The 18,915-nt window shown below is 42.0% G+C and overlaps 1 protein-coding gene across 9 annotated transcripts in view; it reads right to left on the bottom strand.

Annotated features, from left to right (window-relative positions):
* The window catches only part of PALM2AKAP2 (PALM2 and AKAP2 fusion), a 448,549-nt gene that overhangs the window by 108,595 nt on the left and 321,039 nt on the right, over positions 1-18,915 (bottom strand). The gene's annotated exons all lie outside the window — the stretch shown is intronic.

Below are 18,915 nucleotides of genomic sequence, written 5' to 3'. Positions count from 1 at the left end.
CATCGGTGGGGAAGGAGGCAGCTGATACACAAGGTGGGGCCGCATCAGGATGGTAGCCAACCGTCCCTCACTCTGGAGCGGTCTGAAATTTCAGTCTGTGGTCCCCTCCCCCAGCATGAATATTTAAATAATGTTAATGACCCTTTAGGGACTGTCTGGAAATCCTGAGAGGACACACGCTGAAACACCCTACACAGAAAACAGCATTTTTAAAAAGCAAGCAGTTATCTTACTCTGCACGCTCTCTGCAGAGGAAAATAATATAAAGCTAGGTTTCTTGAATTCAGCCTTCCACTAGGAATGATGGGGGTTTTTCATTTTCCTATTTATTCTCTCTCCAGCTTTGTAAGTCAGAGCGCCTTACTCTCCTTGGAGTTTCCATTTCTAGGTGGGCCTGCTTCTTTCTGAACCCCTGGCCAAGGTCCTGGGGTCCTCTTCTGAGACTCAGTGCTGCCTGCCAAACACAGCAGGAAAGACAGCTGCCGGGGTCTGGTTCTTCTTTCCTAATCCACAAAGGTCCTTGATCTCCAGTACAAAGAAATGATATCATTGGGAACTGCCCAGAAAGCCTGTCCACACTGTTGACACATTAACAACAGCACCCTCTGCAAAAAAGACTCCTTTCCTGTCTTGAGCTGTATTCACACCTTTCTGGGAGGAGGGGGATAAAGTCTACAATGGAGAAGTCAGCTGATCTCTTCAGGGTTCCTGAATGTCAATAGGCTTCTTTTTCTTGCCTTTTAGGAATGGTTTCACCAGCCTCCTTGTAGGTCTCTACTCTTGAATTTCAATAGAATTTACTGACCGGTGGTCAGAGATTATAGAGCATTATCCTCAATCAATTCCTGTTCCTTCCCTTTCTTCCTTCTTTCCTTCCTTCCTTTCTTCTTTCCTCCTTCTGTCCCTCCCTTCCCCCTCCCTTCCTACCTTCTTTCTTTCCCTCTTTCCTTCCTTGTAGCTCCTTCTGTCACTGACGTAAGGAGTTAAATATCTGAGTGCCCTACATCATGGTCTATTTTTAACATTTTACTAACATGTGAAAAACTCACATTGAAATGAGCATGTTTGGGTACAGTTATTTATTTATGTAGACCACCGACTCTCCAAGGAGAGATTCTAAAATTACAGCAGAGGTGAGGTTTTAGAAACAGTATTATGGCAGGTGCATCATGACTTTCTTCCTATGTTTCTAAATTAAAATAAATGTAAAGTTTATAAATCAAATTTGTTTCATCACTAGAGAGTACAGCAATTCACACCAGCTGAATTACATCCTCCCTAAAGCAATGCCAATTTTAATATTCATTTTAATTTAATATTACTTTTCATATTGGTTAATTAATATTAATTTTTAATATTAATTTTAAAGCTCTGATATATCCTACAGAAAACTATTGGGAATATTAATTTAGGAAAAATGCATATTCAACAGATATTAACTTACAAGAACATTTCCTTTTCTTCCATCTTATGTTAAAGAAGTAACCATGATTATATTAAACATTTTTAATATAAAATGTTTAGTGCATATCAGGTGCTCAGAAATATTCGTTTAATTTGTTCAATGAAATCAATGTGAGGGTATGACCATCTATGTATGAAAGTAAAAACTGTTTTTAATTAGCATTTTCTCATTTATTTCCCCCCCAGTCAGTGGTTCTCAGTTGAGGGTGATTTGACTCCCCAGGGGACATGCTGGCAATGTCTGGAGGCATTCCTGATTGTTATAATGGGGGGAGGGTGCTACTGACATCTAAGGGATAAGGTCCCAGATGTTGCTAACCAGCACCCCAGCAACAAAGGAGTACCATGTTCCAAATGTCAATGGTGCTGAGATTGAGACATCTGGCCTTGGACTCAAAGCCAATACCAAGGACCACAGACATCAGAACCACCTCTGCGCTCACTAAAAATGCAGATTTCTCGGCACCACCTTTACCTACAAAGTCAGAATCCATGGGGGCAGGGCTAGGAAAAGTGTTCTAACAGCTTCCACGTGATCTTAAGAACATGAGAATATGAGAAATGCTGGAGATGGGGAAAGCTGGCTTTATCACCCAGCACATTCTTATGGGTACATCACATCATTTGTCTCTTAACATGATAATGGTTATTGGAGCTGAGAATATTTTATGAAAGAAGCACATTTAGTCTCCTAGATGTACTACAGAAGCCCATTTGAAGCAAAGAAAGGGCTACTAATTTTGTGGGGGAAAAAAAACATAGTTGAGATGTGTGAATGTTTAATACTCCCAAAGGCCCTACAGCATCTAGGACACAAAACCTATGGAAATTTTGCTTAGCCAGGAAAGAACTCAGGACTTCTTTCACTATGGCCTAATGTACATATCTGCCCATTTTGCATCTGCTATGTTGCTGGAGTGACATAAACTGTGCCCCGAGGGACAGTGACCTCCAAGGGACCCAAGAAATACAATGTACCTGCTGAAGAAACACCAAAAGTAAAGGCTTTTTGGGAAAGAGGTCAGCCTAGATACAGACTGACAAAGCTCTTCTCTTTCTCTTCCCAAACTAAGCACAATAAACTAAGTCCTGCAAATACTGGTCTTTCAGTAGCCACATGTCCCTAAACTTAGAGAAAAGTAGAAACTGAAAAAAAGACTCAGTGAGTCCCTCAGAGAGATCATTTGCAAACCAAAAGGGGGGGGGGTCAAGGGAGGCCCATCATAAAAGAGAACTTGCCACTTCCTCCTTCTAGCAAGGAGCAACATCAAAAAACATCAGCTGGGTGTAATCTTCATATGTTAAATGTGTCCCACTGAAAATAAAGATTTACTAGGAAGAAGGAAGAGGAAGAGGAATAAGGGGTGAGGAGGAGGAAGAGGAGGAGGGGATTAAGGAAAAAGACCAACACCAAAAAGGCTGGCTTCCATGAAACCAATAGTCTTAGATCTGTGGGGCTTTCCCCACAAGCAACAGGTGAGGTCACTGGAAAGTTAGGAACAATCCCAATCCCAAGGGCATCATGGGACCAGATGCACCACTGAAAATGTAGGAGAAGAAACAAACTGGGGAAAATATTTGCAACATACATAACGATGAATTACTATCTCTACTATGTGAAGAGTTCTTACAAATCAATAAGAAAATTGAAGAAAATCGCCAAATACCTAATAGGGAAAAGAAAACAGTCGTTTATAGATAAATAATGCTCAAACTTCATAATTAAAGAAATGTAAGTGACAATATTGGGACAATATATTTTGCCTATGATATTGGTAAATACATAAAATACAAATTTTATTTCTTGTTGGTGAGGGAATGATGAAAATTAAGTGATTGTATTCTGTGGATGGGAATATACATTGATATTAATACATTGCTAAATTCAGAAGACAATTTGGTGATATCTCTTGAGATAAAAAATATTTATACACTGTTCAAGTGCAATTCACTTTGGGAATCTATGGAGATTGGGGGTGGGGAGAAGTCAGAGAATGAGAAATTCCTGATCACCGAAAAGGCCAAAAGCAAAAGAGTATTTATTTAATATACACTTTTAAAGTTGTTTGCTGTGCTCTGTTGTGATGTAAGTACTTCTGGTAACCTCTTAAAACAGCGTTTGGAGAACCAAAGGCAAAGGGCTTGTATAAGGCTTGGTACAGGGTGGATATCAGGCAAGATAATGTGAGATGAAGAAGTCAAACTAAATAAGAAATCAGAACAAGTGAGTAGGAGAACTCACCCCACCCCACTTGAGTTAACCCCTTGAGTTAAAAGCCCATAAAAATAGTGGGGTGGGCACTGGACATCTTCTACTCTGTCAGTAGGGGTTCAAATAATTTACTTTAGATATAAAAGGAAAAATTTATCCCTGCTGGCTGCAGGACTTGGGACAGCCAACTAAGTCCTAGGAACCATACGGATCATTTGCTTGCTTTCTAAATCAAATAGTAGTTTTACCTTATTCATGTGGATGTTCTGTACGTCTGTGGATTTGCCACTTAACACGGTTCCCCACTGATCCCTGATTCTTACTGAAAGGCAAAACGGGCATCTCCAGATAACGTGGCGTTTTCATAAAAGGGATGACCCATCATGGAGTGTTTCAACTGTCAACGTTTGGAGTATACCACATATAAGACTGACACAGGTCAGTCAATGGACTGTTTGTTTGGACTTGCAGTTATGTTTTATCAAATTAAAAACACCCTTCCCAAAGCCAACTCTTCTCTAAGGTCAGACCTGGTTGCTAAGTGGCAGTCAGATCGAAAGCCTGCAAATCAGTGTTTGTCAAGCTAGCTCACATCGAGAGTAGCCAGAAAAAAAGAAAACAACAGATTTTTTTCCCCCTAGATCTGAGCCCCAGGAATCTGTATCTGTTTAAGCTTTCCACATGATTCTGCTGCCCAGCCTGGTTTAGGGAGCACTTGGGGTGGACACAGTCCTGAGGCAGAAGGGGAGATCATGGACACAGAAATAGGGACAGTGTCATATGAGAATATTGGGCTCTAGGACTGTGTTTCCTCCCATTCTTGGCCTCATTTGTGATGCCTGCCTTTCCTTCTTTCCTCTCCAGGGTCTGTGGCTTCCTGTGCCCCAGTACGTTCCTTTCCTGCCTGTTCCACATTTATTTCCTTTTCCTGCATCCTCACACTTGGCCTCTCCTTTGCCACACCTTCTAACACAAGGAAAGGGTGACCTCATGACATTCACCCCTGCCGTTTGAGACTCTTTTTTCAAAGACCTTTAAAAACACTCCAAATGAAACATTCCAAAACCCAAACAACTTTTGTCCATCTAATTGTCTTTATTTTGTCCCACATTGTAACTGGCCTGTGCCTTCTCTACCTTGGCAAAGTGACATCGCATCATCCAGACTGCCCATTGTAATAAAGCTTTAAACGGTAGCATAATAAACAGAGAGTCATACAGTATTCCAAACTAAAATCTTCAATGAAAAGCAGCAACATGGGGAAGCCCTGTGTTGGGAAGGGTGGAGGAAAAATGCTATTTGCAGAGGGGAAGGGCAGGGTGGGGAAGGAAGAGGGCACAGAGGACAGAGTACCCCAGTGAGTGAAGAAGTCACCCATGGCTACATGAGATGATTGTAGCCCACATCCTTAGCTCCAGAGGCCTCAGAGCTCATGCGCTAACAACAAGAACATACTCACGTATTACTTGGTAATTAGGAGCAACAAAGCCCTATGATGCACAAGTTCTTTGTTTCTTGGCTAAGGATTTTATCTCATTTAACGACTGAAGCATTTTAAAGATCTGCTGGGAGAGCCCAGGAGGCTCAGTGGGTTGAGTGTCTGACTCTTGATTTCGGCTCAGGTCATGATCTCACAGTTCGTGGGATCGAGCCCCACATCAGGCTCTGCCCTGACAGTGTGGAGCCTGCTTGGGATTCTCTCTCTCTCCCTCTCTCACTGCCCCTTGCCCCCCCCCAATAAATATATAAATATGAAAAAAATAAATATATGAAAAATCTACTCGAGGCACCTGGCTGGCTCAGTTGGCAGAGCATCCGTGGTCTTGAGGTGGTGAGTTTGAGCCCCACGTTAGGTGCAGAGATTACTTAAAAAAAAAAAGTACTAAAAATTCCAGAGTTCATTCCCTAATGGAGACAAAGCCTAAAATGAGGTACTTTTTAAAGCATGACATTGAAAACATAAAATATAGCCAATATACTTGGACTGTACAAAGCATGTTCACGGGGTGCTGGGAAACAGTGCCTGCCATGGCCAGGATAGTCCTTGCTGAGTAAACTCAGTGGATTTGCTTCTCATGAACGATCTGGGTTTTAAATGCAAAACCACCTTTCTTTCTGGTGGTGTTTAACCCCTTTTCGATTTTAGGTGAAGATGGAGAATTGTTTTTTTAGTTCTTAAAAAATGGGACTGTAATATTTTCCCAGTAACTCCCAAGTTTCCCTCAGAACTTGGGAGTACAGGCTGTTTGTTCATTTATGGAAAGAACCATAAAGACTTTCAGTAATATCAGGGGTGGAGAAAGACTAAATCTTGACATCGTCAATAACTCGGATGGTCGCAGAGGTACTTTTCGCAGTAGTTTCTGACTTACTCATCAAATGTTTTGATACGGAGACCTACCCAGGGAGAAAGCAGGCTTTTTCCTTCTACAACACTGTGTTCACATTACTTTACTTATCCTAGTGTTGAGTAGGATGATGAGCTATATTGTGAAGGCACTTTAAGTTTACATGCATGGAGTAAATTAATTACTTCCCTAAATAGCCACCAAGATTATAAAGTGTTACGATGATTTAAATATGGAGAATGCTAATCGCTGCTTCTACAGTATGTTTAAAGCCTGGGGCGCCTGGGTGGCGCAGTCGGTTAAGCGTCCGACTTCAGCCAGGTCACGATCTCACGGTCCGTGAGTTCGAGCCCCGCGTCAGGCTCTGGGCTGATGGCTCAGAGCCTGGAGCCTGTTTCCGATTCTGTGTCTCCCTCTCTCTCTGCCCCTCCCCCGTTCATGCTCTGTCTCTCTCTGTCCCAAAAATAAATAAACGTTGAAAAAAAAAATTTTTTAAAAAAATAAAAAAAAAAAGCCTCTGTTGGGATGGGACCATGGCCAATAGAAAATCACCTGAGAAGCCACCATAGCTTATGATAAAGTCCACTAAAGCACACAGAGCCACATGATCCGTGCAGACTCTGTACCTCCTCAGGTCAACGCTTTCCCCAAGGCATCCTCTTCTTCTCCTCTCCTCCTTACTTTCCGTCCTTCCTCCCTCTTTCCCTCCCTGGTTGCTTTTCTTTTTAGACCAGTGCCTGGTTAATTTTAGGAGCAGGCACTGCAAACTCAAATACCTTAAGAAGTCTGACAGATAACAGAAATGGGTAAAGCTGCCAGGTATCTGAAACAGTTTGTGTCTCCCATGAAGGGCTCAGGCACTGAGGAGCCTAGGTGCCGGACTGCTAAGTAATTTATAGACTGGTCGAGATAAGATAGGCAGGCACAGAGACGAGGACAGCGTGTTTAGACAGACAGCTGCTGCTGCTGCTGCTACCGTTTTTTATTTTAAGCATTTTTTTTTTTTTTTTGCACTCAATTGGGATGGGGGAGGGCATATTGAGATGCCAGAGACAAGAGAATAAGACCTAGGGAGAAAAAAAACTACTCGTCACCCAAGCCACGTTCCTCATTTTACGGTATAACCAAGTGTCCGTGAAATATAGAGTCTCTGGAGCAAGAGGCCTGGGATCGAATCCTGATCTGTCCCTTATTAGCTGTGTGAACTTGGGAAAGCCGTCTCTCTGAATCCTCACCTGTAAAAAAGGCACATCAGAATTTCTACCATATATGGTTGCTTTGAGTGTAATGAGATCATCCACGTAAAGCTGTAAGCTCAGAGCCGGTGGCAAGGTCAGAACTCAGGGTCAGTTGTCAGTAGCGAAGCAAATGAATCCTAGATGGATCCTACAGCATTTGAGTAGAACCGCCCAGCAAGACTGGGTTAAAGTCAGGACTCAGATGCGGGCCTGCTCACTCCCAGCCCGGTGAGAAGTTCTTTGCTGCAAGCTTGCTTCCTTTGGCATTTTTATTACTTTGAAAGAGAACACCAAACAACAAGAATTACACGGGACGGTGAGGGGAAGCCCGGGTATTAAGGCCAGGCTCAGATCTGTGGCCCATCTCTGGGGGTCTGGCAGTAAGGCCAGACAAGATGCAGAAGCAGGGGTAGAGTCGTATTGGCAGCCCGGGCACCCAGGGTGGGCTGTGCTGTCAGGGGGGTTTTGCTTTGGGTTCTCTTAAAGCCTCCAGCCCATTCTCAATATTCTGTGATAGTTGACAGGCAGAGGACGCTGCCATGGACCTGAACCCGACGGAGGGGGCTGGGGATGAGGGCTCCCCACTGACACTCAGGTGTGCTGTGCTTCGTGCCCACTCTCGGAAAGGGATGCCTTCCGGGCACTGTATCCAGAGGGCCCAGTTCCCACAGGAGTAGGCATCATCTTATCCCGGGGCAGGGACCCTGCCATGCTGAAATGCGCAGAGTCAGTGTCCCCACCGTCTGCCCCCCGCCCCCCTCTTCTTCCAGCCTTGGCATCATTTACCGCTCTTGTTTTGTGTGCCTTGGGATCACTCAATCTGCCCTGGATCCACCAGCTCTGGAAGCCATTCTCCCTCACACTCCTCTCTTCACCTACAAAGTCCTTCTCACCAGTCCTGGCCTGTCCAACTCCTCCCCTTCCAAGGCCTCTTCCTCAGCCTGCCCCAAAGGCTGCTCTTCCCCAACCACAATCTTCTTCCCCCCATTCCCATTATCTTGACATTCCCCTGGGTAGAGACATTCTACTGAGTGCACCCTAGAATCCTGCCTGAGGCCCAGCATCTTCCCGTGCGTATCCATCCAACCCACATATTCCAGCCAAACTCTGTACATGCCTCCCCACCACTCATCTTCCCTGCATTTCCTGACTTAGGGTCTTGTGGTCCCCATGGTCACCTCTGCCTTTTTCTTCACTGAGGTCCAGCCACTGTGGTTTCTCTTACTGTCCCCACTGTTTCTGCATAGTCCAGTCCTTCCTCCTTTCTGACCTGGACCGTCACCGGCCTCTTGACAGGCATCTCTGCCTTTGGCCTCTCCCCCATCTTGTCCATCTTTCACAGGGCACCTGAGTTCACCTCCTAAACCAATCTCAAATGGCTCCTCTTGACAAAATTAAAACTCCTTCTCATTCAATCATCTATCCATTTCACAGATATTTATTAAGATCCTGTCATGTATGACATACCCTGACATGTGTTGGGGAGGTGGCAGTGAACAGTCATATGCTTGCTCTCTCTCTGGAGGGGGCGATGAGTGTTCTTGCTGTTTCTTCCAGACTACTGTCCTCCTTTCTCAGTAAGTCGCCCTCCCTCACCACTTGAAGATTTCAGCAGCTGTCACTCTGTCCACCAACACTCTGATAATAAATCATTATAATAAAATGCTCTTTTCAACTAGTCCCCATTTGAGTAGGTTTCTAGGAAATGTCTTCACAAGTTTATTTATTTTGAGAGGTGGGGGAGGGGCAGAAAGAGAGAGAGAGAGACTGAGAGAGAAAGAGAGAGAGACAGCGAATCCCAAGCAGGCTCCGCACTGTCAGCACAAAGCCCAATGTGGGACTCAAACCCACGAACCATGAATGAGATCATGACCTGAGCCAAAATCAAGAGGTGGATGCTTAACCAACTGAGCCACCCAGGCACCCCTGGAAATGTCTTTTTAAAAGCAAAGCACCAACTCACAAAAATAGCCTTTTGAAACACATTGAATAAAATAGTTCTTAAGCTTTTAGGTTAAAAAAATATATGCACTTTTAAAACACCAAATAAACTAGACTTTCCTGTAAGGCAAATGCCAAGGAGAATTTGGTACTTTGTATGAAAGGACCTCACGACCCTTACATTTCTAAAATTTACCATGGGTGAATTTGGTTGGCCTTTCCTTTTCCTCTCCTATTTTCTGTGCCATTCTTCTCTCTTGAACTCGTTAATGACAAACCCAGCTCTTCTCAGACATGTCACTGGCACAAAAAACGTGTGGCTTGAAAGTTATGGAGTCCCTCCACAAGGAAAACATACTGTATGGTCTTTGCTCTGGATCTGAACTCCAAGTGAAAGGGTGCTTGTGACATTAACAGGTTCAACATTTCCCCAAGAAAAGAAGAGCACTTGTGGACCACAGAGAGGAGGTGGGTTCCAGGCGGGACCTTCCACAGGTTACCTTACCCGCCTGTGCCTCAGTTTCCCAATCTTTAAAATAGGGACGATTACATAGTATTTTATATCATGAGCCTGTGGTGAGCACTGGATGAGGTAATGCTAACAAAGTCCATAGAACCTACCTTTTCGATTCTCAGTAAATGTTAGCTACTGGTTATAATTTTTCTGTGCCAGTCTGTTGCTCTGTAATTTCCCTATGTTCAGTCCCAAAAGCCAGAGTGGTCTTAGATCAGATCAGTTCTTGACTCATTCCTTCTCCTAGGGGATCATAACTATTTTCCTGTTGTTACATTTTAATTAAGACATTTTCCCAATTTTAAAAGAAATTCGTCCTCATTGTATGGAAAGCAATAAATTGTGGGCTCTGGAATATTACAGACTTCAGACTGAATCCTAACTCCACTCTTACAGCTTTTATGACCTTGGGAAATTGTTACGTTCTCAGAGCATCGATTTCTTCATCTGTCGTACCAATGGGACAAGGAGGGTACATACCTCACAGTGTAGCTGTAAGTGTTAAATGAAACAATGCAGGTAGAGTAACATAGTGCCTAGCCCTTGGTGAATGCTGGGAAAGCAGTGGGGGACAAATCAGGAAGGGAAGAAAGAAGCAAAGAAGGAAGGGAGAGAGGAAAGGAGAGAAGGAGGAAGGAAGGAGAGAGGGAGGAAAGGAGAAAGGGTGAGAGGAGAAAAAAACAGGAAGGTGGGTCAAGACTATTACAGGATAAGAAAAGTTTGATGAAGTCCACATGGAAGAAAAAGGTTCATTTTAATAAACTGTCAAATATGATGAAAAATGCTTAGAAACAGGATGCATTTTTTTTATTTGAAAAAGAAGATTCTCTGCCTCTTTTTGCAATGCCATTTCTCTTAAGAGGGATTTTCCTATGTCACTCATGGGATAAACTTAATATAAACTTGGAAATTTTTTTCATATTTGGGTTCTGTTCATATTTTCTTTGCAAGAACCAACATATTTAAAACACATTAAGAATAATAAAAATAGTGACTCTTACTGGATAAATGTTTGTCTATTTCTCAACCTTAAATAAGCTTTTATTTTCAAAATTCCCAAAGGATTTAGTGACATTAATTTGAAAAATCACCCTTAAAATCTGAATCTGTTTAAATATATGGTACGTCTCATAGAAAAAAAAAAAAAAAACATGCAACACAACATTCAATAAACTGATTTTTTTTACTTCAAAGTTAATAAATGCTATAAAAATGCAGGTATCTTAGGAACAACTGAATTAAGAAACTGCCCTAAGCTCAGGCCTGGTGGGTACAGGGGTCTCCTAATAAATATTGCAGGATATCTGTATGCTGAATTTCTCCAGATTCATTGAAAGGTATATTTATTCACCATGGGCCCAGCTTTCCTTATTTACTGAAGACGCAGTTCTGTTTTATCATATTCATGAATCACAGCAGTAGAATAACGAAAATGTAATCAGAATGTTGTCAGGATGAGGGCCCAAGGGCAAGTCTGAAAAACAACCAAATCTTGGGGATGCAAATCGAATCTTATCCCACCAGGTAAACTCCAGCTTTGTATTGAAGAACAAATGCAAACAAAACTACATAAAAGCTCCCTTATTGATCAGGGACTGTGAGACCTACTTTATATATTTGCATATAAGCACTGTCATTTTGTTCTACCAGGCAAAGCCATATGACACAGTCATTAGGAGCAAAGGCAGCCTGGTTAGATCAGGGCTCTGAGACTCCTTAGCTGTGTCCTTGGACAAGTTACTTAGTCTCTCTGTACCTTTTCTTCTTCTGTAAATTACTCATAGGGTTGCATAAGAATCCAATAATATAATACCCTAAGCATCCAGGGCAATGCCTGACAGACACATGGAAAGTTCTCAATAAGTTAGAATAAATAAATATTATTTAATGAATATCACTATCGATATACTAAATATTATTCTCATTAATTTTTTTTTTTTTTGTAAATGGAACTAGACTAGAAATTCATCATGTTACAGATGAAAACTCACCAGTCAAAGAGCATATGGAGAGCGTGATGGCGGATTCAGTACCCTACCCACTAGCCCAGTTCCCTTTGGGAAAGGAAGTGGGGACTGCAGCAGCTGGGATCTTTTCTTTTTCAGAAATAGACATAAGAGTGCTGAGCTAAAATAAATGTCATATCTCCACGGGCTCATTTCTGAGGAAGCAATAACAATAGGCTCAAGTTACATCGAAACAACCTCGCTCTTGGTGTGTGAGCCTGTTCGTGTTTTGCAGTCTCTCCTAGCCAGTCAATCACCTAGTCTGAGCATGTTTTCTCTCTTTACACACAACCTACACATATGTCATGATTTTGACCGTGCTAACTACAACTTTTTACCCCAACAGAAAAAAAGCAAGGAGGGAGGCCATTGGGGGATGGGTAGAAGAAAGAGATGGAAGAGGAAGGCATTTGATCATTTACTGAGAGGAACACTAGGTGCTCACTTAACACAGTCTTAAATACTTGTATAATGAAGCAAGATGTTTCTGCCTATGCATCCAACAGGTATTCCTGAGAATTACACTCAAGATTTATGAGGCCTCTGTGATGCCCAACTTGTTTTGGAAGGACAAAGTCTACGAATAATTTTTTTTCAGAAATAACCTGTGACCATTCTAAACCCTCCCAGACATTCATAATTTGTTGAATGAACTAGATCTAGGCAAACCCCTGCTTAAGTGGGAACCAGACTGGCAGCTTAGACCCATGGCTTCTGCCAATGGCTTTCGCATTTGGTTTGCTTAACTTAGTTCTCTGGGAAGTCATAGACTCCTGTACTTGCCAATGAACCACTCATAAGATGACAGGCTTATCTGCAAATGGGCTCTGACCTACACGAACAGAGACTATTTCTAGAGCTTTATCATCATTAGTTGCTCCCACTGCTGGAATGCTAGAAATGTACATGAGAGGAAATGCACTGGTGTATTCAGGAAATATTTGTGAATGTATCAGAACTTAGACTCGGAATATCCAGGCCACTGTCATCTATTTTAGGAGGTGACCACTTAGAGGAGGGGAATTTTACCAAGTATAAGCACAAGACATTTTAAAAACTGGGATGATGAAGTTATCTGCAGAAAATGAAATCAGGCCAACACCAATAGCCCAGCTAAAATTAAAATTCTAGAATGGGCTTCAGAAAAATCATAACATGCCCAGATTAAGGGGAAAAAAGCTTCATTCAAGAGAAACAAATAAAATGGGGACAGAATTTCCTATAGTTTCACTTCATAGAGAAAACCAATGAGGTACAGATCTTGACATGGATCAGGTTTGGAAGCCTTTATTTCCAGAAAAAAAAAGAAGTCAGGAGAAGTCTGTTGATAGGCTATCAGTGTATTTTGTGAACTGAAATGGTGTATCTGTCTGATTTAAAGCCTAATATAACCTATTGTTATTCCTGATTGAATAAAGTCATAATAAAAAAAAATCCAAAACCACAAATAATTCCAAACCATAATAATCAAATGTATTAAGCAATTATCTTCATCTCCTTTGCAACACCCCTTCTGATTAGGGCTGCCAAACTTAGCAAATTAAAATATAGGACACCCGGTTAAATTTAAATTTTAGGTAACCAATAAACCATTTCTTGGTATGTCCCATGTAATATTTGGGACACACTGATGCTAAAAATATATTCATCACTAATCTAAAATTCAATTTAATTGAGTATCTCATGTTTTATCTGGCAAAGCTACTTCTGCCCCATCCTTAGAGCTCCTCTGATTTAGCTAATAGTAAAGCTAACTTGCATTTATTAATACTCAAATAGAGAGGTTAAACATTGTCTTTCTGCCAGGTTCAAATGCTCACTTTGAGATCTTTGATAAGTTGCTTCACTTGACTGTGTCACAGTGGCCACATCTGTAAAATGGGATTAATAAGAGTCCCTCCCTCCCTCTCAGGGTCAGTTTGGAGATTATAGAAGATGGTATATGGAAGGGCCTAGCACAGAACTGAGTGCATAGCAAATGCTCAGTCAATATTAGCTATTGGTGTTGGCAAGAGAACATGATGAAAGATAAAATGACAAAGAAGTACCTGAGATCTGTCCTTTGCCAGGAATAATCCTTATCTATACGTAGACAATGGAGAGCTGTCAATGGCTATGACTTCATTTATTTGACTTTCATTTTATTTGACAAATAGGGAGTAACACTTAGGAATAATAATTACCAATACTGATGCAGCCTATTACAGTTTACAGCACAGCCTTTCACATTTATTACCTGGTAATAATGCCACATGCGTATTTCAAAAAAAAATTCAAGACAGTAATTCTCAGAGGGAGTATTGTGAAAACGTAGCTGTATGGTCTTGGTATGACTCTCACCCCCTTCTGAGACCCACCACTCTAGACAGTTTCAAGGATTAAAAAAAATCTACAAGAAAATACTTCCTTTGGCAAGGAAGCAGGTTTAGTTAGAGCAGTCCTTTTGTATGTACACAACATAGAAATGACTTCTGGTCCCAAACATGTCTTTCTGTCCCGAACCCCCACACAAAATAATCCTCAGTGTCGTCATCATCAAATACAAAGGGCAACTGCCTCGACACAGCTGGCCAACAAAAGACCCTCAGCAGAATGGCTTTTTAAAAGCCAAGTCCAAAGAAAGCTGCAACCTGTGGCCTCTATTCATCACCGGAAGATTCTAAATGCTTTCCCCCTTTTGTAACTGGAGAACATCTGGCTTCCAGAACAATCTCTCTCCCAGCGGTAAGTTTTACATATAGAGAAGCAACATCCTTGTTTTTAACGTTGCTTTCTCATGTCCTTGATTAGGAAACATGCCCCTTTCAAAGTAGTTTTACAGCCAGAATCCCAACCCGCCTAAATGGTACCCATCTTTTTTCTTGCCTAAGCAAGAAATATTGTATATGTTGTTAAATTAATTAAACAAAGAAGCCATTAGACCGATATAGCTTCATTGCTATCGCCGCCTATGTAAGCAAACCAAAATCTAAGCCTGCAAATACCTCAAGGTTATAAAATCAAAACGTTAAGGACAACCAATCACAAGAGCCAACTAGGCTTTAAGCTATAGGCAATCAATAATTCCCTTTCTTTGTTTCTACCTGTTCTCTATAAAAATCTCTCCCTGAGTTCCCATCTTTGGAGCCTTGCAAACCACTTCTGATTCAGCACTGCCCAATTCAAACTGATTTTTGCTCAAATAAACTCTTTTTTTTTAAAAAAAAAAAATTTTTTTTTTCAACGTTTATTTATTTTTGGGACAGAGAGAGACAGAGCATGAACGGGGGAGGGGCAGAGAGAGAGGGAGACACAGAATCGGAAACAGGCTCCAGGCTCTGAGCCATCAGCCCAGAGCCCGACGCGGGGCTCGAACTCCCGGACCGCGAGATCGTGACCTGGCTGAAGTCGGACGCTTAACCGACTGCGCCACCCAGGCGCCCCTCAAATAAACTCTTAAAAATTCTAATATGTCTCAGTTTATCTTTTAATAATGTAAGTAAGTACAAGGCTTATTTCTGAAGGAAAATTCTGGTGTGCTAGGATTTTCTGTGTTCTTTTTTGCAATACTTAAGTTTTCAGCATCTTGGTATAGAACAAGAGGGCAAGGTACAGATGGCATTTGGGATTTAGTTGGTGTACATATTTGATTAAAATGGCAGACAAATCACATCGTTTCTACTCAGAAGATATTTCTTTAACATAGATTGATAGAGTTTCAACATGACTGATGTAGTTTTGAATAGTGATCAAATCAACAAAATTCAAGAAAACAATGCATAGCCCAGCGGGTGCAACTTCTGGCTCCTAAGAATATGCACCCAGCTGAATAAAGCCAAGACACTTCCAGGGCGGGCATTGGCGCTGGGCAGTTTACTCCCCAGAAGAAAGGAAGCCCTGGGACCAGCAAATTCATTTAAAATCTAGCATTAAGTACCTTCCTAGTCCTTTATTTGCAACACTACTCTTAAACATATGTAAAGCAATTCCCTTTCTAACTTGCCTTGCCCACCAGATATTAAAATGCGAGGTTGGGGTTTAGGCATTTTATGGGGTTTTTTAAGATTAACAGGATGCAGGGGCGCCTGGGTGGCGCAGTCGGTTAAGCGTCCGACTTCAGCCAGGTCACGATCTCGCGGTCCGTGAGTTCGAGCCCCGCGTCAGGCTCTGGGCTGATGGCTCAGAGCCTGGAGCCTGCTTCCGATTCTGTGTCTCCCTCTCTCTCTGCCCCTCCCCCGTTCATGCTCTGTCTCTCTCTGTCTCAAAAATAAATAAACGTTAAAAAAAAAAAATTAAAAAAAAAAAAAAAGATTAACAGGATGCATTTAAATTCCCTTTGAGAAGACACCTAGATATTATCATATGTAAAAGGTAACACTGAGGAGGTTGCCAAGAGCTGAAGGGAGGAGGGAATGGGAAGTAAGTCTTTAATAAATACAGAGGTTTAATTGGAGATGAATAATGAAATGAATGAAAAGGTTCTGGAGACAGAGGGTGGCTATGGTCACAGAAGAACATGCAGGGCATGATGCTACAGAACTGCACACTTAAAAATGGCTAAAGGGGTAAATTTTGTTGTGTATGTTTTACCACAATAAAAAAAAACTGATACACCAATAAAGGTGATTAAAAACATTTTTAAAGGGGAGAGGTAAAGGAAAAATAACCAGACAGAAAGTGGGAGAGAAAGAAATGGAAAGAAAAGAGACAGATGAACCCGCACCCCCACCCAGGGCAGTGGTGGGCCGGTGGAAGTGATACTAAAGAGGAAAAGTAAGTTGAGCCCCCTCCACTACCCCCGAGTCAGGAAGAGGATACCTCACTCAGAAAACATGGACTGAGCGCTTGAGAGAGGGTGCTGTGTGTGGTGGACAGTTTGTCAACAGAGCCCACCCCTCAGCAAATAAAGGCAATCAAGCCATTAAAAAATTCACTGCATACAAATGGCCAATAAACACATGAAAATGTACTGAGCATCATTACCCATCAGGGAAATGCAAACCAATACCACTCAACACCCACTAGGATGGTTACAATAAAAGCACAGACAATAGCAAGTGTTGACTAGGATACGGAAAAAGCAAACCTCCTATCTGTTGATGGTGGGAGTGTAAAATGGTGCAACTACTTTGGAAAACAATCTAACAGTTCTCCACAAAGTTAAAAATACATTTACCATATGGCCAAGCAGTTCCACTCCTGGGTCCATAGCCATGACACATGAAAACATAGGTCCATGCAAACAAAGACTTGCACATCCACAGAAGCACTATTCATAATAGGCAAAAAGTGGAAACAACTGAAAAGTCTACCAACTTGTGAAAGGATCAAGAATCAAAGCAAAACACTGGAATACCCATTAAATGAAATACCATTCAGCACTGAAGGAAATGAGATACTGGTTGAGGACACAACATGGATGAATCTTAAAAACATCAGGCTAAGTGAAAAAAACAGACACAAAAGACTACATGTTATGATTCCATTTATATGAAATGTCCAGAACAGGCAAACCTATAGAGACAGAAAATATGTGTTTGCTTGGGATTGTGATGGGAAAGGAGATTATCCATCACTGGGCACGAGGGATCTTATGGAAGTGATGAAATCTTATGAATTTGGATTACAGTGATGGTTGGTAAATTTAAAAGTTGTTAAATTATAGACTTAAATGTGTGAACTTTATGGTATATAAATTATACACCTCAATTAAGTTGTGTTTTAAAAATAAAGGAACAGTATGGGGTGCCTGGGTGGCTCAGTAGGTTAAGTGTCTGACTCTTGGTTTCGGCTCAGGTCATGATCTCATGGTTCATGAAACTGAGCCCTGTGTCAGGCTTTGTGCTGACAGTGCAGAGTCTACTTGGGATTCTCTCTCTCCTTCTCTTGTCTGCCCCTCTCCTGCTCAGGCTCTCTCTTTCTCAAAACAGGTGAATATTTTTTCAAAAATTTTTAAAATGGAATGGTAAAAAATGAATTGAATTGTAATTTAGAGACTCTAACACATGCAAAACAAACAAAAACACTGAGGAAAGTGGCATATGAGGGGAAAGCAGGAAGGGAGCCTCAAGAGAAAGACCCTGAGGTGAGCACATCGGGACCAAGTTTGGGGAAGGCCAACAGTCCAGCCTAATCAGTCTAGATAAAGATTGGTCTTCATTTGTTCATTCATAGATTTATTCATTCAGCAAATACTAACAGTTGCACATGATGTGCTAGACACTCAGCCAGGTGCTGGGGACACATGCCCTATGGCAATTACATTCCAGCAGGGGAGACCAGATATTCTGCATTGACCTCTGTGGTTATTTATGTGAGACTGGCTAGGGAGGAGTACTAGGTTCAGTGAAAGCATGTAACAAACAAGACTTGTCAGAAAGTGCTGTTCAAGGAAATAATATTTGGGCCAAAGACTGGAATATAAAGAGAAGTTAACTGGGAGGGAGAGGGAGAGAGAGGAGGAAAACCAAGGGAGCAGTCAATAAAAGAATGGGGTTCTAAAAAGCAGAGCACCTGCCAGAGTTTGGTTAAGGTGCTCAGGGCAATGGAAAGGCCAGCAGGCTTGAGCAGAGGGATGTTATCAGGTTGGTCTTTAGAAAAGATCACTTTGGCTACAAATAGTGCAGGTGGAGATGGCAAGTTTGGGTACAGAGACACAGTGGAAGACAAGGCTAGAAATGAAATTACAGTTAGAGTAAGGAAATGTTCAATGCCAGGAGGAGATGTCTAAGCCTTGGTCAGTGTTCAAAAGGAATGGAATCAAAGGGTTTGGAACAGGAAAGTCCTTTCTCAGGCTCATTGGGAACTGGAGAGCCAGGAGCATTGATAGGGCTCATGTGGCCACACCTGACACTGCCTCGGTTGAATGCTGAGACAATGTTTTCCCAAACTGACCACAAAAGTCACCTGGGGTGCTCATTAAAAATGCTAATTCTCGGGGCGCCTGGATGGCGCAGTCGGTTAAGCGTCCAACTTCAGCCAGGTCACGATCTCGCGGTCCGGGAGTTCGAGCCCCACGTCAGGCTCTGGGCTGATGGCTCAGAGCCTGGAGCCTGTTTCCGATTCTGTGTCTCCCTCTCTCTCTGCCCCTCCCCCGTTCATGCTCTGTCTCTCTCTGTCCCAAAAATAAAATAAACGTTGAAAAAAAAATTAAAAAAAAAAATGCTAATTCTCAAACTCAGATCTCCTGAATGTGAATTTTGAAAGGAGAAAC

The sequence above is a fragment of the Puma concolor genome, chromosome D4 (genome assembly GCF_028749965.1).
Source record: "Puma concolor isolate L17-30 chromosome D4, mPumCon1.1.hap2, whole genome shotgun sequence".
NCBI lineage: Eukaryota > Metazoa > Chordata > Mammalia > Carnivora > Felidae > Puma > Puma concolor.
This window is presented reverse-complemented; position numbering and strand designations above follow the sequence as displayed.